The sequence below is a fragment of the Prenolepis imparis genome, unplaced genomic scaffold, assembly GCF_030444845.1.
Source record: "Prenolepis imparis isolate NDT839.2.m4 unplaced genomic scaffold, iyPreImpa1.0 SCAF_12, whole genome shotgun sequence".
Lineage (NCBI taxonomy): Eukaryota > Metazoa > Arthropoda > Insecta > Hymenoptera > Formicidae > Prenolepis > Prenolepis imparis.
The window spans coordinates 2,652,087-2,664,132 of NW_028141170.1; the positions used below are offsets into that span (position 1 = coordinate 2,652,087).

Below are 12,046 nucleotides of genomic sequence, written 5' to 3' on the forward strand. Positions count from 1 at the left end.
AATTTTTTTTTTTTTCATACTTCGTGAGAATTTATTTTCTCGTACACCTCTAGTTTAAAACTCGAACGAAATACTTTAATTGTCGAGAGCACGGGAAAATTCCTTTCCCCGTCGACGTCTTCATCGGCGACGTTGCAACTGGCGTTTCATCGGATTTATGGAACAAAAACCAAGGCCTCGCTCGCGCAGCAGGGGTCACGAGTTTACGCGAGAGAAGGAGACAAAGTAGCGAGCAAAACACTAATGCCAAATATAAAAACAGTTTATAATCCGTAGAAGTTAAGATTGCGTGACAATGGAGTCTGCGGAGCGTACTAAGGGGCTCTTACAGGATTACATGGAAGGTAAACGCATTCGGTGCATTTACCGATCAGGATCCCTTCATGAGAGATATAGGAATAAAGAAAACGCTGGGCAATCATATCGCTTTTGTCGACAAAAAAATAGTTTATTAGAGAGAAAATTAAGAAATAATTCTACAGTAAGCATACATTTGATATAAATCAAGTATATATATTGTTTTGTGTCATAAATATAGACTTTTAGTCAAACAATTGTCTTGGCACAATCATAGTTTCGATTAAAAACTTTATAAAATCGCCGATAGATCTAAATCTCTTGAATATTGATTTTAATATCGACTACGTAACCGTAACAATAACCGTAAACGAGAGTCGCGGGCACGAGCGACCATTACGAGAAATCCGTGGGAAGTGTAATTGCATAAAGTATTGAAAAAAAGACTACATAGAAGCGACGTAACACGAGATGCATCGAATGTGATCGATCAATGGGCTTCTCGCGCGATTAGTAGGCGAATGGCGTTTATCCGTTAAATACGATGTTCGGTAGGATGTAATAGCGGTAATTACCGTGTCAGTGGCTGCTATACTCACCAGTATCCATCGATAGTCGCTTCCTACCTTTCGCCGCTTAATTATGCCTCTCGTTAAGATATCGAGAATACAAAACAAAAATTCGGCTCGTGAAGGATTATTCTTTTCAACAAAATAACTTCTAATTTTTTCCCTAAATATAATACAAGCGTCTTCCTTACAAATTTTTTCTTTATAATTTTTTTAAATTATAATAGAGATGTTTCCCTTACAAGTGTTTTCTTTAAGATTTACTTTGGTTGTGCTTCTTTCCGTTATGTTTAAAGATCATTCTTTGCGATACACATCGCCACCGATGAACTCTATGGCTTCGAACAAAATATGAGGGCCAAACAAGGCGAATTTAAATAATAATGGATATTACAATAGCGCGTTAAAGAGCTGCTGGCCACTCTCGGCTTCACTGACAGCTCCTCGTAGAGCTGTCTCTGAGAACCTCTGGTTAGCGAACCCGGCAAAACTTGAGGAAAGTTCAAAGGGAGCGACCGCTCTCGGCCCGGGGCCTTCGCCGGGCCTCATCGTGCTCCGAGAGAGAAAGAGAGAGAGAGAGAGAGAAGTTCGAGCTTCCATCGAGGAGCAAGGGGTATCTCTCGCCACGTCGACGAACGTTTGTGTAAAAGTTTTCACGTACGTGCCGATGGCGTGGTCGTGGTCGAGGTCGAAGGAGAGGAAAGAAGCTCGACCCGATGAGACGAGGTGAGACGAGTCGTGGTGAAGGGGAACCAGGGGCAGCGGGGGGGAGACGAAGGGGACGCGTAATCCTACGAGTATGCCGGTTCGGCACGATTCTTTTCGGATGCTGCGCTGCGAGAACTCGAGCGTGCCAGCGAGGTGTCTATCGTTTGGGATCCGAATTGTCTAGAAGAGAGAGCTCAGGACGTTGGTCCCCTGCCTCCGCGGCTTCCGGTGTTCCGCCCTTCCTTCGTTTCTTCGAACGGTAGTTCGACCAGGTACCAAGTGTTTCGTGTTTTCGTACTTTCTAAAGGAGTACGTGCTTTTTCGACAGTTTTCACCAACCTGTCCTTGCAATTCAGTCATGGAACATAAATCATGTCACGGTACGAGTAAAGTAAAGGGGATTTCAAACTGACTTGTGCTACAAAGAAATTGTTTCCGAGATTTCCGAAAGGAATGCAGAAAGATTTATACAATCAAAAATTCTAACTAGGATCGCATATTACACGTGTTTATTCGTGATAATAACAACGCGCGATATCTGACAGAAAAATCATTACTGTAAACTATACATATAACAACCGTTTCGATGAAGATCAGAGAGAGAGAGAGAGTTTATGCGCTCTAACATTTTATTTTATCGCAAAACTGCTCGTACGCGGAAAAACAACAATCTGGTGTAAGGTTTCTGGACGCGAGTCCGCGAAAGTGAAATACAACGATCGCGATCAGCTGATTAAAGATTAAAAAGAGAGTACAGAGACGAGAGAGACGCGGATCCGGTGCGGATAACTTTGCGATAACAGCTCATCGCTTCGTTTCGCACTTTATCGTTACCCATCGATGTCTTTATTATCCTTCGTTAAGCGATTCCGATTTTCGCTTTACTCGGTTCTGCGATCATTTTTCTCTCTCTCTCGGCTGTTTTTTACGAGAGCTCGGTCGCGCGAGGAAGTTTCCTAGATATGGAGAGCCCACGTATTTCTCGCCCGTATCATCGTTCGCTTCTAATTTACGCGAACTTGAGTTAATATCGTACAGTCTTCGCCAGGAATGTATCGAGCACGCAAATAGTCAACTACCTACGCACCTTTCCCGAGCTTTAGAATTGCGCGCGTGGCCTGCTGCAATATTCCATATCATGTTCGCGATACTCTCGTCGCTGCCTTTACGTCTCTGCGTATGCGGAATCGTTACGAAGAGATCCGGTCTAACTGGAACATTCTAAATAAATAATTAAAGTATCGACAACCGTGTCGCTATTTGTGCGACAAAATTGCGCAGAAAGCTGCCATCTCTCTTTTTTTCTCTCTCTTTCTGAGAGTTTCGCAGCGTACGAGACTCTTCCACTTTGGAATCTAATGGTGACAGATCGATCGTAGAATCGATCATGACGATGCCCTCGAGGGGTCACGCGGCTCGTCCTTACACACCGGTGGCCCTTTTGTCGGCTCCTCGGCAGAGCCTTGGGTGAGAAAGAGAGCGAGATAAAACGGAGCTGTCGCGTTCTCCGCATAGTTCAAGGGGTGATTCGTCACGGGCGTGAGCGGATGACGACGTCGACGTGCCATCGTAATCATGTCCTCGGCTTCCATGATGCTCGGCTTCTTTTTTCTAAAGACCGAGATACTAGATACTATCTCGGGACGTTATCTCGCATATTGCATATCTTACAAGAAACTTCGATGTCGATAAATAGCGGACTATCCGCTACCGGACACTATTGGATCGATTATGCTGATGTATTGACGGGAGATATGGTGCGGTGGAATTTTACAAAGTCGGGAGTCTTCAAGTCTCATCGAAGGTCATGAGTTATTTTATTGATTTCTAGAAGGAGAGCATAACGCAATTATATCGAGGATACATGGCATGTATCCGATATAAAAAGGATCAAAGTTAACGTGGATATTTGCGCGATGGAAAACATTTCCATATATAGACATCGCGAGCGAGCGAAAAATATATCGTGCCAGCGACAACGACGGAGTGAAAGGAAGAGTTAGTTCGAGTCGCATCCGTCATATGGTTGGAATTTTAAAATCTCGCAGACTACAAAGATTCTCTCTCTCTCTCTCTCTTTCTCTTTTTGCCTCCTTGAATGTTTTTCTATTACGTAAGAATATCGCTTTACACGACAGCAAGAGGAGAATCTGCCTCGTTCTTCCGATCGCGAAATAGAAGCGATGACAAGACGACGACGGAAACTATGGCGAGATTCCCTTCGGCGCGTCGTGCGAATAATTGCACGAACTATCGATTTTCGACAGTCGATGGGGCAGTCGTGTTCAGGTTCTTCTCCGCCTTGTCCACAATGCTTTTACAGGCGGTGAAGAGACGCGGTCGAGTGTTCGAGGTAACAGGGTGGTCGTTCGGAGAAGGCAAGAAAAAGAGAGAGCGAGAGAAACGAGAAGAAGGAAGATCAGGTAGAGGATAGTAGTGAGCAGCCTGGACTGACCAGCGGGTGCTCCGGATCCGACTGGACCGGTTTTGCTTGGATTCCCTAGGAGTTCTAGCCTTCGGGACTCTGCAAGACTGGCTCTCGCTCTCTGGGATTCTCTCCGATGCTGACCGGTCAGCACCGGTTACCGGTCACTATACGACGCAGAGCAGCGCGGGATGAGCTCTCGTCGCTCGTCCCAGACTCTCTCTCTTCTCTCGACTTTTTTTCTTTTCCCCTTCTCCTCCTCCATTCTCGTCCGAGGAGGAAGTTTCACGCCGCATCGTCGTTCCAGCGCGCGGTTTCAGCCGTGCTACCACAGCTAGATTTCAACGTATCATTTATCATCGGCCGCCTTCTGCACGCGCTTCTGCTGCTCTGATGACTTGATACCGAAGGCGACGGTCTCGCGACACTGATACATCCGACTTTCATCTCGTCCCTATATGCGGATCCTGTTAATTCTAGATTTTTTTAATCGGTCAAAGGTGCAATTATGAATTTACCGGGGAACCGTGCTCCGATCTCTTCTGATTTTGCCCGATTATTAGTTAATGGCTCGGCCAATGTCATGGATCGATATCTCTCATGGGTTTCTCACCGGAAGAAAATGACGTCGCGATTTCGCCGTCAGTTAAAGGGGGTCGCGCTTTTTTACCCTCGTTTCGAGATGTTTCTTCAAGGTGTTGTCAAAATCCAGTTTAGAAATCGAGTTCAGCCTCCTGAAACGGTTCTGTGCGACCGTTATAGGCGAGGATGGCGGAGGCCTTCGTTCTGGAAAGGTGGACTGGCCAGCAGCCAGTTGCATCGCGGTTTTGTCTACTTGGCAATATGCGTGAAAAGAGGCGGTAGTCGAGAAAAAAAGAGTTGCGCGCAGGCTTTGCTCATAGGGTGGCAGAAGCTCTTCTGCTTTATTGTGGGAACGTCCCGATGATGGATTCGGTCATTAATTAAGCCAGCTAAGTGGGTACCTCCTGGCTCATTTTTTAGCTGCGTTCGAGGAACGAACTACTTGATACACAAGACGTCCATTTCTCTATATATCACATAGTCGTTTATTTATTATTATTTAACTGCGCAACAGATAAAATTCAAACCCTCTCGCTTGTTTACTCCCTTAAGTATTAATATTACCGGATTAATTAACGCGTTTAACACCACGTGAATTAGCGCTGACCGGCAAGAATATAAGAGAATTATGCATAACTAATTCTTTCTCGCGCGACCACGCGGCAAGTCACGCAAAATTTATGCGCCATTGAACGTGTTAAATTATATAATTATTTCTACGTAATAAATCCTTCATACGTGTAATATTTTATAACTGCTGATTTATTCGCATTAAGTTTGAGGGGCTATAACCCAGCTCGCGCTGCGTTAACAACTTTATTATGAAACCTCGTAATCTGCACGAGATCTCGTACTTAGAATCAAAGTACAGAAAATGACGGAGAGAAATCATAAATTGACATGTTAATATATAATAAAATTCGATAAAATTTAAGTTTCAGCAACTTTGTCAAAAGATTAAAAAAAAAAAGGTATAGATAAAAACGAGAAGGAGCTACATTAACATTTCATTATATTCGCGCTGATGGTCTGCAAAAGTTATTCAGAAGAGCTCGGCGCATGTTTCTAAAAAAGAAAAAAAGATGAACACGTAGGTCAAACTTCACCGAGCGCCATCGGTGGAATTATGCTACCTGCATGCTAACATTTTTTTGCGCTTGCGTGCGCGACAGGTGATACACGCGTGAGACGCTCTTACGAGATTTCGGGAAATCGTGCGCGTGGAAGGGCGGCCGTGAAGTGGAACGTCGGGATTATCGTCGCTGTCCGGCGCTTTTAAAGGTCCCATTAGCCACGGCACGTCACGCCGGTGGTAAAAGAGCGCAGCTGATGAATAGCGCCTATGATCGTCGCCGTTCGAAGGGTAAAGTCTATCCGACCGCGCCACCATTCATTATGCTTCTCTTTTACGAAATAAACCGGAGGCACGCACGTTGCTTCCGTAATGGCATTTACGTAATCGCCGGTGGCTGTCATTTGGAAAAATCGCTTCGATGATGTATAACGCTGTTCGCGACCCGTCATTAAGTCGGTGCGTTCGAAATGTCGAGGTTTCGAGAATTCGTAATACTCGTCTTAAGAATTTTAAGAATTACTTTGAAATTCTCTTCTGACGAGAGTTTGTAATACGGCGTGTTAATATGATTTATATTGGAATAATATTTTACACGCGGTTTCTCAGATTATGTGAATTTCAATGAAGCCTGTCAAACTTCAAGACTTAATTAGTGTGAAATAACAAATGATATGTACATTCATTTTTATTTATATGACACTCCAATCCAATCACAAAACCGGCCATGATACGTCGTTAAACTATCACAATATGACGAACAAACGCACGAAAGCACTGAATCAGAAATCGATATGAAACGATGCGCAACGCTAACGACGTCTGGTGATTAATAGTAAACGCGTCGGCTTTTTTCCCCGTCTAATTTATTCGTCCGCGAGATCACATTTTTCCGGCGTGCACGCCTTAATAACCATTTAATGCTGTGCTAATGACGGCACTTTGCCGAGACTAATGATTTGGATCGTCCAGCGTTAACGACAGCGTCATCGACATTCAACAGTAACAGGGCCGCTATACAACCGCACACGTCGATTACGTTGAAGATGAAGATTTATGTAAAAATATTCCACCGCTGAATCGCGCTAATAATATGAACTCACTGTTCCATTAAAAAAAACAACAACGACTTTCTCAGGCCAATTTCTAATCCATCCGTCCGTACGATTATACTTGATAATAATATAATTAATATAATCCTAATGATTACGTGCTACTTAAGTGATTAGATAATATATAATTTGTTACAGCCTTTTTGTAATATCCAGTCGGCCGGCTGTCATTAAAGCAAACGTGTAGCAATAGCGCCAGTTATGCATATTTAACATCACATTTGTACGTGTCGTTTTGGCGATAGATTCTCTCTCGATCCTTCCCACGTTTGCGTCCGCGATTTTTGCAAGCGTGAAGAAAGAAGGAATAAACTATCGCCATTTATATATTCGAGATTTATTATAAAGAACATATAGATTTTATTTAGTAATCTTTCACTAATAATAATATAGTCGCAGTAAATTCAGAGAGTTTGATTCATAACTTTCTGATTTTTTCTTCACGTTAATTATTTAAATTTTTTAACGCACGCGCGTGAAATTTACGTATCGATATGCACGATTCGCGTGTCGGGCGAGCGAGGCGATCGCGAACAATGGGCCTCGTTTTCTCAAAACGCAAAAATTAGCATCGCCTATGGGCAGAGAAAGAGAGTAAGCTCGCGGTGAAAAAGCAAAAAAAAATGACCGTTCGATGCAGGCGATGCATCCCGTGTAACAATGATAATTGCAAGTTGTTCTCCTTCCGTGGCACCATCGCGCGCGATCGTCCGAAAATAAGTGTTTGTAATGGCATATATTCCTTCCTCTCCCCAGTGGTTCGGCGGGTCTTTCTTCGTTGCTGCTTCTCTTCCGTCTCTCGTCCTTCGAACACACGGCTATCTTGACCATCGCGTAAGAGCCGCTGCATATTTTGATATAGCACGCTCCAAGAATGACATTTGTTTCATTCATTTACGACAAACATGGCAAACGATTCATTAAGATTTCTCAACAATCGAAATATGAATTTTTAATATCGTATTTATTATATATATTTCTCTCTCTTTCTCTTTATACAATCAAATATAAATTCAATTTATCGCAATACACAGAATAAATATAATATAGATTTATAGAAAAATGATAACTTTCGAAAGAAATAATGTAACAGCGACTGTATTTTCTTCAATGAAGATTTCAAGTTGATTTTATTGAATAGTAAATTGTGCTGAATTATATACAGAGGGGTTTTGGACCTACCTGTATATCCGCGGATTCCATCTCCATGGACCCTACGGTGTAACAAGCGAACGCGCATAATGATATTAATCAGGGCGGTGTGTTCGGCTTCCTTAAAATTGCCGGCAGGCTCAATTTCTCACTTAAAATCTAATTAGAGCTTGCCGGAGCTCGAGCTGCCGTAGGCCGACCAGAGAACATATGAAGAGAAGCGGGGAAAAGAACAAGATCGAGAGATAGGGAGAAAGGGAGAAAGAGCTTCTTTCTCCCTTCCTCGACATAAGCGAGCCGCGAATTTGACCTCGAAATAAAGACGGATCCCCAACCTAAGGCCCTACTTTGCGAAATTGCAGTTTCCTGCCCTCGGATTGCCGATCATCCCCCGGACCCATTTTCGGATCCACCGAACTCGACGATGGACCCCCCGACCGCCAGAGAGAGCCGCCGAAAACTAAGTCGGGGCCTCCGAACCAGCATCCAGCCGTGAAGGATCGGTCGTCAAGGCTTTTCGGACGTCCGGGATGCGTCGTCTGTCGATCGCGCGCAGTCAGGACACTCGAACGGACTCGACAAATATCGTCGGATTTGAGGTAAGATACCTATTTTTATTCCTGGGCAAATCCTACCTTGTCATTGAAAATGACAGATCGAAAAGGCTCTGATATATAAATACAAAATCAGGTGTAAAAATGGCTAGTAAAAGCACAGATATTAGGTGCAACAAAATTATTTATTTTATATTTATTTTATACAAAAATAAAATATTTATTTACAAAGTATAGAGGAATTTAAAAATTTAATTTATCCATTTTTTACACCTGATTTTGCCATTTGAAGTTTAAGATTTTCAAATTTCCAAGCTTAAAAAGGATTATGATATATCGGGTTCTTTTAGAACTAGAAATGTCCCGACAGCTGATTGATATACGTTGTACAAATATTCGATAGGTCGCGTTTCGGATTTCGTTGGCGGGTTTCAGAAACGTCGATAACGATAAAATACGGTTCGCGGTTTCTCTGCGATCGATAGGTATCACTCGTTTTTAGAATACGTCGATGTTCGACGCATAATTACATGTATCGAACGCTAAATCACGAGAGTCGCGCATTTCGAGGGATGCATAGGGAGTATGGACAGAGGACGAATGAAAAAAAGAGCGAGAGAGGAGGGGGTGACAGGAGCAAAAAAAGACGGCCAAATCGTTAGCAAGGTACAAATTTCGCCATTTGCCGCAATAAACCTTCGAAGCCGCTTGTAACTTCTTCTTATGGAAGGTATGAGTAATCGCCTTGTTAGCCCTTATGGCCTATAGCCCTCGTGCGCACTCCCTCATCCTTGGGAGGGACAACAACAGCAACAACAACAGCGAACGGATGCTGGCATCGATATAAAAGAAGGAAAAAGGAAAAGGAAGAGAGAGAGAGAGAGAGAGAGAGAGAGAGAAAGAAATAGAAAAGGAGAGGTAGAGAAACGATAGGGGTACCAAACACACGCGATATATGTACCCCATCGACACCGGGTGTAACGAGTGAAGCAAAGGAACTAAAAGTCATTGTAAAAGGAAGAGCAAGCTGAGACGATGGAGAAACGGAAAGAGGGAGAAAGTTGTATAAGTAAGGAACAAGAAAAAAATCAATGAGGATGACAGATAGAGAAAGAGACTATAAGGGGCTGAAAGATACAAGCAGATAAGAGAACGGCGGATCTCGAATATTCCCCTGGCTCCTCTTTCTCGCGTGCTATCCGTATATTTTCCGTGTTAAAATTGAACTAAACCGTGTATATATATTTATATGTTGCGCGTCTCGCGTCACTCGTTTCTGCGACGCGTTCCTTAATTAATAGCACGTTAATAAAAGGAAAATGGCTTTGATAGATGGGACGAGAAATCGTCGGCGAGTCCGAAACGCTTGCACGCGATATGGAAGGTACATGTTGACGATATATAATATCGAAACCTTGATAAGAGAGATAAGAGTTTACAGAGCACTTGCTCTCGTTCCTTCCTTTACTGAGAGATTTTCTTTGGACTTGATTAGAGTCGCTCCTTAAAGAGAATAGAGATGATTGTAAGCAGATATGAAATTTGTAACGTTATATATTATGCGAAAAAAAATTTTTAATTAACTAACACATAAAGTATAGTAGAATAAAAAACATAGCAGATTCAATTAATGCTGGGACGCATCATACTACTTAAATTAACACTAGATTCGTAAATTAGTAGAATTAAATTTTAATTTTCTTATTTACTAGTTTTCATTTGATATATCTATATATATTTTTTGTTTTTTTTTAAGAATAAATTGTACGTAAATGAAATCTTTTTGGCAAACGACACGACCGAGACATCAACCGTGAACGATTGTGTTTTGACGAAGAGGAATAAAAACGAGGGAAACGAGCGAGTGAAAAAGGGACAGTAAACTTTATTCTCGGCTATATAATTCTTATTCTTCTATTGTCGCTATCTCGAAACAGTACGGAAGCGTTTATCTTTGTAATACTGATCGTATTTGGACTATATTTTTTATGTCAGACTCGTGCCAGCTGATTTTTATAGTTAGTGATTTAATAATATTAATGTATGTGCACGTAAACTGCGAATATACAGATATACACGATTAGCTTTTGTCTGATAAAATAATTAGAAATAATATTTTAATATTTCAATATATTAGCAGAGATCTTTGTAGTTTCGATAAGGAATAAATTTTAAAGAAAAGAATTATATTCAATCGTTTAATTGTTTAATGAAGTTGTAAATGTACGTAGACACAATTTCCAACGCGCGAACAATATTTTTTTTCTCGAGACACTAGAGATCCCGTGTTTTTCGCGACGCGAAGAATTTCACTCGAAACGGGTTGTTCGCCCGGGCTTGCACGGCGCCTTCAGAATTTCTTTTTCCTCGTAATTCTCATCGGACCTCCAACTTCGCGATACACGTATGAACGTATACGCGCGCACACGTGCGCGAAGAAGTCGCGTGGCCCCATATGTTAAGAGGAAACCAGGGGGGGTCCGGCCGAAGGACAGCGAATGGGGACTAACACTGTTTTATCGTGTAGCCAATTAATAACGTTTCTCCAGGGTTCCTCCAGCTCCTCTCTCTCTCTCTCTCTCTCTCTCTCTCTCTCTCTCTCTCTCTCTCTCTCTCTCTCTCTCTCTCTCTCCGTTCGCCGTCGTCCAGCAGTCTCCTCTCCGCGAAGAAGAGATCTTGCTTTAGATATCCCCTGGTTCTCTCTCGTAGACTCCCCAAAGACGACATCTCAGGCTCCGACTAACTGCTCGATCTCGCGCGCTTTTATTTAACTTTATTTGAGTGTCCACTTGGCGGGATCGTGCCGCGGGACAGTAATGAGTTAAAGCATCACCGACGTTCGCAAACGAAATATTAACGATTCCGTATTTACGCGAAGGGATGCGAGAGTAATCGTGCGTCGGAGACATTTCGAGAATCACCAATGAGAATATAAGAATTGCCTTTGTGTTTTAGCTTACAGAGTTGTGTCTCGCATCGTCCTCCTGCAAGCAATCGTTCTCCAGAAAAATCCAGTCGCAGCCAGGCATCGTGTCTCAGTGTGGAAATACATAATTACATAGAATTACGGTATAAGTTGTGTTAAATCAATGTTAATCGCTGTAGCGAAGTGGGGTATTATAATAAATACATTATTTTATGTATATTTGCCATTGTGTCGTTCCTTCTTCCGAAAACAAAATTCGAAACATTCCGAAATAAAAATAAGTTATGATTAAACGAAACCGTACGCGTCGATTATCGGATAAAATCTCGGTTAATTGGAGAATCAACGAAACCCACGAATAGTAGGTAGGAAAAATATTCAAGTCGTGACAAGACTATCACCGCCGAGTCGAAATCTCGTTCGAGCACGCAAGGCTCGTCGTTTAATTACAGTCTTCCAAAGTCGTTTGGAATTTGGCGACGGACTTTACTACGTCCCACGGAATTTGTCGAACGCGTTCTAATTCCTGTTCTTCTTCTACTCGCGGTAAACGGATCGTGTTACGATTACGAGGCACGGTCGTAATCGCTTTTAAAGACACTTTCGGAGCTTACGGCGCGAGGAACTTTTCTCCGAGAACACAAAGAAG

The 12,046-nt window shown here is 42.6% G+C and overlaps 1 protein-coding gene across 1 annotated transcript in view; it reads left to right on the plus strand.

The window, feature by feature from the left end:
- Vvl (ventral veins lacking) overlaps window positions 1-11,614 on the plus strand; it is a 43,682-nt gene extending 32,068 nt beyond the window's left edge. Inside the window, exons 2-3 of the mRNA XM_083051621.1 lie at window positions 8,280-8,516; window positions 11,427-11,614. The gene's annotated coding sequence lies outside the window, so the exon portion shown is untranslated. The remainder of the gene's footprint in view (window positions 1-8,279; window positions 8,517-11,426) is intronic.
- Window positions 11,615-12,046: the final 432 nt, after the last annotated feature.